Here is a 12,381-nt window from a genome sequence, read left to right on the forward strand (position 1 = left end):
CATGAATGAAGTTGATATATCCTGATGGTGAAAGTGCAATGGTGCACACATGGCCATACAAGGAGGAGTACTAACTTGGTGTTTGACAGGGTGGAGTGACTTTAAACAGGGTACTCATGGAAGGCTGTTCCAAGCAGATAAAATATGAGTTAAGATCTGCAGAATAAGAAGCTATAGCCAGTACACCAGTGAAAATGAAAATCAATGGTGCACATGGCATTGAAGAATGAGATGGGTGGGTGAGTGCTGAAAATATATTAGGGGAAGACTTGGTCATATTTGTTGATAGGGTGGATATGGGGAATGAGGAAAAGAGTTTCACTTACATATTTTTGGTCTAAGAAATTGAGTATATGACAGTATTACTTACTAAGATTAGAAAGAATGTGAGAAGGGCAAATCCAGAGCAGGAGAGCAAGAGGTCTATTTTGTACATGTTACATTTGACATATATGTGCAACACCCAAGTGGAGATGTCAAAAAGGGTATATGCATTTGGAGTTTAGAGGAAGGATACATGTCAGAGATATATATTTGGTAATCAATGTAGGGAGGCTATTTGAGACTCCAGTAAAGAGTGAGTTCATGTAGAGTATGTAGATAGATAATGTGGTATGAGAGAGAGAGAGGGATTGATTATATGAAGGAGCAAGACTGATAGTCAGCATTTAGGGTCTGCTCTTATGATCCACGATTGTGTCACAACCCTTTGATAAATATTTTAAATAACAACCAGTAGAAGAATAAGGCAAAACCGAAAGAGCTATAAGTAACCCAGAGAAGAAATTATCTGACTGTAAGTGGGAAGATGGAATTTTACCAAAGGAGATGTGGCTTCCATTGTACCTTGAGAGAAGACTATATAGGCAAAGAGTGAAGAAGGTGTGGAGTTTTAAGGGTGAGATGTTGACAGAGTTCCTACAAGATTGCTCTCAATATCCCAGTGAATTCAGAAGTAAGGTTACTGGTTGTGAGTGAAAAGTGGGAGAATGGTTTTTTGAGGTTTGGGAAGGAAAGAGAATGAAATATTTGTCTGGGAGAGTAGGAAACAGTCTTTCTAGCCAATAAGATGGCTAATGAGGGTATTTTGCACCTTTCAAGTGACCTGAAGGAGAAACAATATTTGAACGACACTGAAACAAGATATGAACATTATTATTCTTGTTCTTGTTCTATGAGCAGCAGTGAGGATGTGTGTAGCTGTTCTCACTACTTTGCAAAGTCCCTTTAGCTTTATTTCCTCCACATGTGTTTTTGTTATCCTCAAACTGGGATTTAATCAGAGTGTATTAGATCTGGCAATGACCTTAAAGATCGTTCTTTCCAAATGCGCCATTTTATACAAGAGATATGTGAGGCCCCTGAGAGCTGAACAATTTATGCAATTGTACAACTGAATTGTGGCAGTCGAGAGGGCCTTGGTCTGCTGAGTTTTAGTTCTGCAGACAAGAATTTAGAGTTCCTCTAGTAGATGCTTTTTTCAATCACCAAATTCCTGCAACAGTCAGTTATAGATACCAAGACATTTTCTCCTTACTAGGGGTACATGTGGTACAAGAAACAAACCAGGAGAGGAGAGAGATATTAAAAAATAAATTATTGTCCTAACACTTCCTTTGTGAAGATGAAATCAAACATGGAAATGTATATTACAATTTTGGAAAATTGGTTTGTCATAACAACATCAAAACTTTTCAAGTTAAATGGTTTATTATAATATAAAAAGGAATAGTATTTTCCATATTATTTTATAATATAGATTTTCTTTCACTCTTGCCACAGAAAATTATGAAGATCTCATTTTCAAAAAAACTAAAATGATGTACACAAATATGGATAAAATGTATCTACACAATTGGGAAATTTAATTAATGTTATTTTCTATTGACTTCTATTTTTATATACTTGCACTGTCTGTAAATGCAATTTTAAAGTTCCCAAGTGCAGTAAGTAGGCACAGATATGAATTTAAAGAGTCTCATTAGTGAAAATTGCTTTTGAAGTTGCAAATAAAAACCCATTTATTTTCATATAGGATCTTCCCAACAGAGGATCTCAAAACATATTTAATTGTGACATGATTTATATAAAGCAAGAAGAGTGCCAAGTAAAGTCTTTATTTTGTCTTCATACAAGAGCATACTACAAGGATAAATGGCCACTGAATATCTACTTCACAAAGTAAAGCATGGTAAATATATATATATATATAATATACATATATATATATATATTCTAGTTCCAAGAACTCTGTACTATAATCCTGAATGCTTCCCTCTCTTCTCATTTTTTATTTCTTCCGTAACTTGTTAGACATCTGATAAACTTACACATAGGATAGTTAGAGTGGCTATATGTTGTCTATCACATTAAATAATAATCAAGGTAATTTGCCTAGTTTATTTTGCTGCCAATCAGGTTTTTTTGTGAAATTCTAAGACAATGAAGAAACTCAGACTATGGATAGAATTTTCACAGCGAAAGTCACACAATTTTTTTCACCAATATAATTTCTTAAGTATATATATTTTCTTTTCCGTTTTGGTTTCCAATATAGAATGTCTTCAGAAAACATCCAATTAACATTTTTGAAATAGCAATATACAATTAAATTACTAAATTAGGAAACATTCATCTGTATGGTATAATAAATAGATTATAAATATTAAGGTTCAGTGATCCAAGGAGAATGTTTCTAGAGAGGTAGAATTTCAAATTATGAGCCACACACGAATAAAGCAAATATATTGTGTTTTTGTTGATGGTATTTAGTTAAGTTCATTTGCAAAAAATATATAGAGAGATAAAACTGTATTTACATCATGTATAATATTTCTGTATAGATAATATTTCTATAATATACATTAATATAAAATGAATAATAAATAGAATGAATGGAATTTGTTATACAAATGCTAAGGAAAGCTTTTTTTTAAAGAAACATTCTTCAAGGAAAACAACAGTAGAGTCCAAAACTAATAAACCAGGTCAGGAAAACCTTAGTATTAGGAATTGGATTAGGAGAAAGAGAGGAAGAATAGATTTTCTAAATGTCTCAAATTTACTTGCAAAGAGAAAGCGTAGTAAAATGTCTACATAGATGGAGAGATCAGTGTTTGTTTAAAATAATAGAAAATATATTTAATTATGAGAATGTAATTAAAATATGTATAATTTCATTAAATACCAAATACATTTAATTACTGTAATTTCTTGCTGGAAAGAGAGAACAAAATTAAGCCAATATTTTAAAAAGCAGTGGTTTACAATCTAGGAGTGCATCTCTTTGTCAAGAAGTAGGTGGTCCAGAGCTAACAGACCAGGGGAAGGCATATTCAATCCTGTTTTTTGTTTGTTTGTTTGTTTTCATTTTTTAAATCTGAAAGCTTTCAAAACATACAAAGTGACATCATATGATACATCTTTCTCTGATTGACTTATTTCGCTTAGCATAATACCCTCCAGTTCCATTCATGTCACTGCAAATGGCAAGACTTCGTGTTTTTTGATGGCTGCATAATATTCCATTGTATATATATACCACATCTTCTTTATCCACTCACCTGTTGATGGACATCTTGGCTCTTTCCATAGTTTAGCTATTGTGGACATTGCTGCTATAAACACCGGGGTGCATGTACCCCTTCGGATCACTACATTTGTATCTTGGGGTAAATACCCAGTTGATATGAGGAATTCTTAATCTCAGGAAACAAACTGAGGGTTGTTGAAGTGGTGGGGGGTGGGAGGGATGGGGTGGCTGGGTGATAGACATTGGGGAAGGTATGTGCTATGATGAGCGCTGTGAATTGTATAAGACTGTTGAATCACAGACCTGTACCTCTGAAACAAATAATACATTATATGTTAAAAAAAAAAAAAGATAGTAGGAAGGGAAAAATGAAGGGGGGGAAATCGGAGGGGGAGACGAACCATGAGAGACTATGGACTCTGAGAAAGAGACTGAGGGTTCTGGAGGGGAGGAGGGTGGGGGGATGGGTTAGCCTGGTGATGGGTATTAAAGAGGGCACATATTGAATGGAGCACTGGGTGTTATATGCAAATAATGAATCATGGAACACTACATCAAGAACTAATGATGTAATGCATGGTGATTAACATAACATAATAAAATAAAATTTAAAAAAATACAAAGTAAGCACAGTAGTATACCTAAACCCTTATTGCTCTGTCACCAATTTTAGAAAATTGTCAGCATTCTGCCATTCCTGTTTCATTATATAGTCATCCACAATCCACACCCCACACTCACTTTTTATTATAGTTTCTCAAATGTGTAAAGACATAGAAAATTTCCATCACTCCAGAACATCCTTTACATTTGCTAATATGCCATCCAGATATCTTTGAGGAAGTGTCTGAATCTTTTACCAATTTATTTTTGTTGAATTGTTTGCTTTCTTTGTATTATATTTTGGAGAATTCTTTGTATATTCTGGGAGTAAAATATCTTTACCAGATATTTTATTTGCAAAAATTTTCACAGTCTATACATTGTCTTTTCATACTTGTCAGTGTCTTAGGGAGAGTAGAAGTCCTTAAATTTAATGCAGTTCAATTTATCAATATGTTATCCTATGGATCTTGCTTCTTTTGGTATAACATCTAAGAAATCTTTGCTTAACCAAAAGTCCTAGAGATTTTCTTCCTATAAAAATTTCAGAGTTTTAGGCTTTATATTTAACTCTTTGAATTTTATTGAGATAATATGTGTATATTATTCATGGCATGGATGAAATTTTATTTTCTTATATGTGGATATGCCATTGTTCTAGGATCGGTTTTGAAAAGATTATCCACTGCACTGCTCTTGCACATTTGCCAAAAATCAAATTTGATAATTATCTATTTATCACTCTTGACACTAATACCTCATGCCAGTGATTACTGAGGCTTATAATAGTCCTGAAGTCAGGCCTCGCAAATGCTCAGACTTCATTCTTCATAATCAAATGCCTTGACCGTGCTTGGTTAGTTACATTTTAGCATGCATTTTAGAATGAAGTCAGTTTTCACAAAATATGTGCTAGGATTTTGATTGGGATGACATTGAAGCTATAGATAAATTTAAGTAAAATTAGCAGTATTGTTTCTCAATCTATTAGCACAATATATTTCTCCATTTTTTACAACTTGAATTTCTATTATCAGTGTTGTTTAGATTTCAAGAGAGATGCCTTGCCCATCTTTTGTCAGATTGATTCCTAAATACCATATTTTTTGATGGTATTTATTTTATTTTCTTAAAAGATTTATTTATTTATTTGAGAGACAGAGAGAGTGTGGGGTGGGGGAAGGGAAGACGGAGAGGGAGAGAGAGTCTTAAGCAGACTCTGCACTGAGCTAGGAGCCTGTCATGGTACTCCATCTCACAACCCTGAGATCATGACCTAAGCAGAAACGAAGAGTCAGATATTTAACCAACTATGCCACTCAGGCACCCCAATGGTATTTTAAATTATAATGTTAATTTACATATTTGATTGGGCGCCTGGGTGGCTCAGTTGGTTGGGCGACTGCCTTCGGCTCAGGTCGTGATCCTGGAGTCCCGGGATCGAGTCCCGCATCAGGCTCCCTGCTCAGCAGGGAGTCTGCTTCTCCCTCTGACCCTCCCCCCTCTCATGCTCTCTCTATCTCATTCTCTCTCTCAAATAAATAAATAAAAAAATCTAAAAAAAAAAAAAAAAAAAATATTTACATATTTGATTGCTTATTGCTTATATATAGAAATGCAATTAGGTTTTTTTTTATTTGCATATTGATCTTATATCTTCCAATTTGCTGAATTCACCTACTGGTTCTGGAAGGGTTTTCGTGATTTCATAAGATTTCCCACACCGATGATAATATTATGTGAATAGAAAGAGTTTTACTTCTTCATTTCTGATCTGGATATCTCTTATTTCATTTTTGTGCCTTATTTCACTGGTTAGATGCCCCCACCCCCAACACAATGTTGAAAGATATGGAGAAATGGATGTTTTCAGCTTGCTCTGGATCTTAGATAAAAAGCATTTAGTTTTCCATTATTGTGTATGATTTTAGATATAGAGACTTTGCAGAGGCCATTTATAGGATGAGGAAGTTGACTTTAATTTCTAGTTTGTTTAGTTTTTTTATCAGTAATGGATGTTAGATTTTGAGAGCTTTTTTTCTACACTATTGAAATGATCATATACTTTTTGAGATTTGGTAGTGTGTATCCTTCAAGAATATGGTCCAATTAATCTAAGTCATAAGAACATGACTGAAGTACTGTTTGTAGTTATCTTAATCAGTATGGCTAGAGGATTATAAAATTCATTAATCTTCTCAAAGAACCAGATTTGTTGTTTTTCTGTTTTCTATTTCATTGATTCCATTTCCAATCTAATACTTATCCTTATTATTTTTCCACTTACTTTTGATTTGGCTTGCTTCTCTTTTTCTAATTTCTTAAGGAAGAATCTGAGATCATTGATTTGAGATCTGTTTTCATTTCTAATATTGGGGTGGGTGCTATAAATTTCTAAGTACTGCTTTAGCTGCATCTCATAAATTTTAACATGTTGTGACTCTATTTCCATTCATTTCTAAATATTTTCTAATTTCCTTTTGATTTATTCTTTGCCCCATGGGTTATTTTTCAAACCATTTTACTGAGGTATGATTGACATACAAAAAGCTGTACATATTTAGTACATACAACTTGAGGGATTGGAAATAAGTATACATCCATGAAATCATCACCATAGTCTATGTCATTAACATATCCTTTATCTCCAAAAGTTTCTATCTTGTACTATTTAAAAAGAGCTCATTCTTGGGGCGCCTGGGTGGCTCAGTCGTTAAGCATCTGCCTTCGGCTCAGGTCGTGATCCCAGAGTCCTGGGATCGAGCCCCGCATCGGGCTCCCTGCTCGGCGGGAAGCCTGCTTCTCCCTCTCCCACTCGCCCTGCTTGTGTTCCCCTCTCTTGCTGTGTCTCTCTCTGTCAAATAAATAAATAAAATCTTTAAAAATAAATAAATAAATAAATAAAATAGAAAGAGCTCATTCTTAATAAAAATCCTGTTATAGTGAACTTATTGTCAATTAATATGTTTATTGTTAAGTAGGAAAATCTAAATTACCAAAGAATTTCCCTTTATTTAAACTTAAAAAAGAATTATTAATGAATCTCAAATTGTCATTCTTTTTATTTTGTATCATTAGTCAATACACATTTTTATAATTTTGCACAGACTATTGTTTTGAAATTATTTTTACTTTCTCAAAGAACTTTTTGTAAAAAAAAAAAAAAGCTATATGTTGAAGCTCAAGGCTTGCAGAAAAGTAATTTTGTCAAATTAGAAAAGGAGTTGGTTTATAACATCAAATAACAATAACTTGAACTGTAAGAAACTGCCTATGCTTAACCACTTGACCTTCAAAAATGGCAATGTCATATGGTTCTACCTAATACTTGTTATACTTTGAGGAATGAATGGTTGTTGGATTTTCCTTGAGTATCCCCATAGGCTCTCTGAATCCTCTCAAAGAGCCATTAGTCCATTTCTCAGGGAAACAAAACATGTTTTATTAAACATGCCCTTGTTTTAAGAACATGTATTATAACACTCCAGGAAAAGTGCAGGAGCAAATGTAAGATTTTTCTCAGATCTTCACCACATGAAGAAAGTGCTAATTAGTGACAGTGCATAACTTGAACAATTGCTACTGACAAACTTCTTCATAAGCCTATATTTCAAGGTTTGGAGAAGTTCCCTTGATTCGAAATTAAATTAATCCCATTCAGAGGCACTCAAAATAATGAAAATTCCCATCAATTAATATAGAAATAGGTAGTCTGGTCAGGCTCAGATTACATCTCATTACCACCTGGTCCTTCTTTAGGGTCAAGTATGCCATTTATGTTTCATTAAAATAACAGACTTCTGCAGAAACTAGATTTTCATTATTTTAATAATGGTATTAACTTAGAAATATATATAAAACTAATAGAGATGCAAAATTAATGATTAAAATAGCATCTTCCCACTCTGGCCTAGACTCAAACACAACTTCTATAGATATCATATCATAATAATTCATAATATATTAAAGTTTATTCTTCCAATTGTAGTGTATAATGCAGAACAATGCACACAGTCTGTTTTCAATAAATATTTTGGAAAGGGATAAACAATAAGAGATTAAAGAAAGAGCATAAGAATGAATGAAAAGATGTTTGAAACTTCCCATCTACTTTTCATTTAAGGAAACAATATTCACAGACAAATGAAGAGTTTACAAGGTAGCCAAGGTACCTGATTTCCCATTAGTTATTTTTCATAATTCTACATTATGATGTTTAATTTTAGGTATGATATCTTGGAAACAATGACAAAGATCTACCAACTAATTGACGAATCTCCTTTCTCACAACACCCTTTAAACAGCATTGTTTCAACATAAAGGTAACAAAATACACTTCCTGAAAATAAAGTCAGTTATTTTTTTCATTAAAAACAATTCATCAAGGGGCGCCTGGGTGGCTCAGCTGTTAAGCGTCTGCCTTCGGCTCAGGTCATGGTCCCAAGGTCCTGGGATCGAGCCCCACATCGGGCTCCCTGCTCCACAGGAAGCCTGCTTCTCCCTCTCCCACTCCCCCTGCTTGTGTTCCCTCTCTCGCTGTGTCTCTCTCTGTCAAATAAATAAATAAAATCTTAAAAAAAAATTTTTTTAAATCATTAGGTTCAATTCTTTTGGAAAATAGGACAAAAAATAAAAATAGAAAGACATACAAAGTTGCGCTTTAAAGTTAATGTTTTTCTTAAAATATGTAAAGATTTTATTCCTGTTGGCATAACCAGAGTAGACTCCAAAATGAACAGAAGTGCAATCCAAGTCCAATTTGGTATAAACCCCAGCTTAGAAAGTGGTGTTAACCTTTATAATTATGGAGAAAACGTGTGTGTGTGTGTGTGTGTGTGTGTGTGGTATAAATAAGCCTCGATTTTACATATGGTGCACTCCATGGAAACATTTCCCCCAAGTCCCTGTGGTAGCCAATGGAGGAGATACGTTCTTGTAGGATCATAAATTTTACAGCCAAGCAAAACTTTTTCAAGGAGCTGTGTTGCTGTGTTATGACCTTATTGTCTTAATGCTTTAAGACAGTCACCAAAATGTCAAAGGATTTATTAAAGCTTTTCATATTCCATCCAAAATGTTTCACCACTGAGGGGAGAGAGTCGTGGTACTAATTTTACCCAAACTTTTGGAGAAACCCTACGATATCCTCTCACAAAGCATAAATATTTGCACAGTGAGTTACCGACAAGGCCTTCAGTTCCTTTGTGAACACGAAAGAAAACCAAATACTGAAATGTATAGAGGCGCCCAAACCAATATAATATGCGGATTTATTTTGTAGGAATGTGAAACCTCATCGTGTTTTTAAAATTATTTCAAGCCAGTTATCCAGCGCGAGATAAATAATCTCAGAAGTCAAAACTACCGATTCCTAAATGAAATAAGAGGGAATCTTAAATAATGCTTTGTAATGATCGGTGTTTCCAAACTTGATATTTTCAGGGGAAAATTAAATCGGAACTCCACTCTTCCAGACACGGAGTCCCGGAACAGGGTTAGCACCAATATGCACAAACGAGATCAATCTCCTGTCACTCTTTGGACTCCATCTCTGTATCTCGTTATTTTTCCTGGAAATAGAATATTACCTTTTACGCATCCCTCATTAGAATTCCAGTCAGAAAAGAGGGCAATGCCTTGGAAGTTCCAGACACTGGCTCTGAGTATCAGAGCAAAAAGCAGGGGACTTCCTGCCCTCTCCCAGACTCAGGTAATGTCTATCATTACAATCATAATAGCGGTTCTTTCTTTTGAAAATGCCATTATGCTTATACATATTCTGCACTGTTAGCATTTTAATTAGTTAATATTATCTCACTATAGGAAAATACATTTTGACATATTTTATTTATTTATTTATTTATTTATTTATTTATTTATTTATTTCATAAGTAGGCTGCACGCTCCCAGCTTGAACTCACGACCATGAGATTGAGACCTGGGCTGAAATCGAGTTGGACACTTAACCCACTGAGCTACCCAGGAGCCCCAGGAATATACATTTGAAATGATATAAGAAAATTACAAACATTCCCCACCACCTAAAAATACTGGCAACATATTAATGTAGCCCCTTTTGGTCTTTTCCCTTTGCTGGTTACACATCAAAGCTCCTTCTGTATGTGGAAAATGCTTTCTCAAGCTTTTAGAGGCTTTTCTTCAACTTTTTTCTTAATGGTGACATAACATTCATATAAGTGCTTCATGATTTATAAAATTTATTTTGTGTTCAACTTATATCCCACTTATAAATTTCAACTAATGAAGAGACTTATTCATAAACAGTGCCTAATTATTTAATACATAGCTTCGTATTTTAACAGAAACGTTAAAAGTTATGAAAAGATACTAATTTCGATTTTGAAATGAGATACTGGATACATTAAAAATTCCAACAAAATGGAAGCACTGAATGATACTGAACTGACATTGGTTTTAATAACTCTTCAGTTAACAATGCCCTGGACACTCATTCTGTATTTGTATTTAGAGAATATAATGCAGCAAAAGGCACTGCAGTGGTGAGATTAACTACACTGACTCTAGCCAATTTGCCTTTGTTCAAGACTATTATGTCACATGTTAGATGTATAACCTCAGGCAAGTTACTTCGTCTTCCTATTTCTTTCCTCCTTCATAACATGGGATGAAGGTAATAGCACACTTATTTCGCAGGGTAGCTATGAGGATTAGTGAGTCAATATCTGGAAGTTATTAGAACAGAGTCTAGTACATAGTAAACCACAGAGATGTTAACTATGATGGTTGGAAAAAGTGGATGAGGTTACTGAAGCTTTTCTAATCCTTCCAAGTTTTCCTTTTCCTCATGTATACAAATTTCTGCTTACTTTATATCTTTACGTCTTTCAGGCTTACACAGTATTTACTAAAACAGAACCAGAGAAACATGTGCAGAGACCAGAGGAAATCAGAAAACCAGAGTGGTAGCTATTAGTCACGGAGTTGAGCAGATTGCAGGCTCAAGATGGCTCTGTATCCCACCTCGCACACTGGCTGGAATAACTGTCCTTCCCATTCCTGCTCTGCACGGTGCCTTGGGGAACCCTGGGCACCCAAGTCCTCACTGGGAGGTGGCCCCATTTTGGATGTCCTCTCCCACTACTTGAATTTTTCACTCATGCTTTCCAAATGTTTAAGGCTATGCCAGTTGTCACTGTAATTGTATAATTTAATAAAATGTAATAATCTGATAAAATGTATACAGGAAAAAAAAAAGGAAAAAAAAATGTATACAGGAAAGGAAAGGAAATTGATGTTTCCAAAAATAAGTTGACACATTTGGTGAGATTTGAAGAAGTTGCATCTCTAAAAATGGCAACAAAAAGCTTCCACTGAATTAGGTATTTAAGAGGCAACCTTAAAAAATGTGGAAAAATCATAAAATCCAATAGGCTTTTATACACACATGGATCTTCAAATGTCATCAAATTCTTCCTATTCTAAAGAATAGAAACATTGAATTATAGAGTATGCCTTATAGATTTTATCCAACTAAAAAGCCATCAGGAAGATAAATCAGAAAAAAAAGTATTCAAAAATATATAAATTAGTTGCACCCTCCTCCAAAAAAATTTGCACTGGTTATTTATTTATTTGTTTGTTTGTTTTATACTGTATTTTTAGAGCAGTTTTAGAGTTATAGCAAAATTGAGCAGAAAGTACAAATTTCCCATATACCCCCTGTCCTGGTACATGTATTCATTCCCTCCTACATGATCAACATTCCACATACACTTTTTGAAACTTTTGTTTTGAGATAATGGTAGATTTATATGCAGTGTATAAAAGCATACAGAGAGATCCCCCTGTGCCATACACATATGTCCCCCCAGTTGTGACATCTTGCACAATTATAGTAGATCAAAACTTTTGGTAGATCAGGATTTTGACATTGATCAATCCACTGACCTGATTTGGATTTCACTAGTTACATGGACACTCGTTTGTGGATGTACATTTAGCTATATGCAATTTTATCACATATGTAGATTTGTGTGGCCACCACCTCAGTCAAGATACAGGACATTTCCATCACAGAAACCCCTCATGCTATACTATTTATCTTAACAAATACATGTGGGGCACCTGGGTGGCTCAGTCGGTTAAGCATTTGATTTGATTTCAGCTCAGGTCATGATCTCAGGATTGTGAGATCAAGCCCCACGTCGGGCTCCGAGTTGGGCATGGAGCCTGCTTGGGATTCTGTCTCTTCCTCTCCCTATACC

This window comes from Phoca vitulina, unplaced genomic scaffold (genome assembly GCF_004348235.1).
Source record: "Phoca vitulina isolate PV1807 unplaced genomic scaffold, GSC_HSeal_1.0 scaffold5, whole genome shotgun sequence".
In the NCBI taxonomy this organism is placed as follows: domain Eukaryota; kingdom Metazoa; phylum Chordata; class Mammalia; order Carnivora; family Phocidae; genus Phoca; species Phoca vitulina.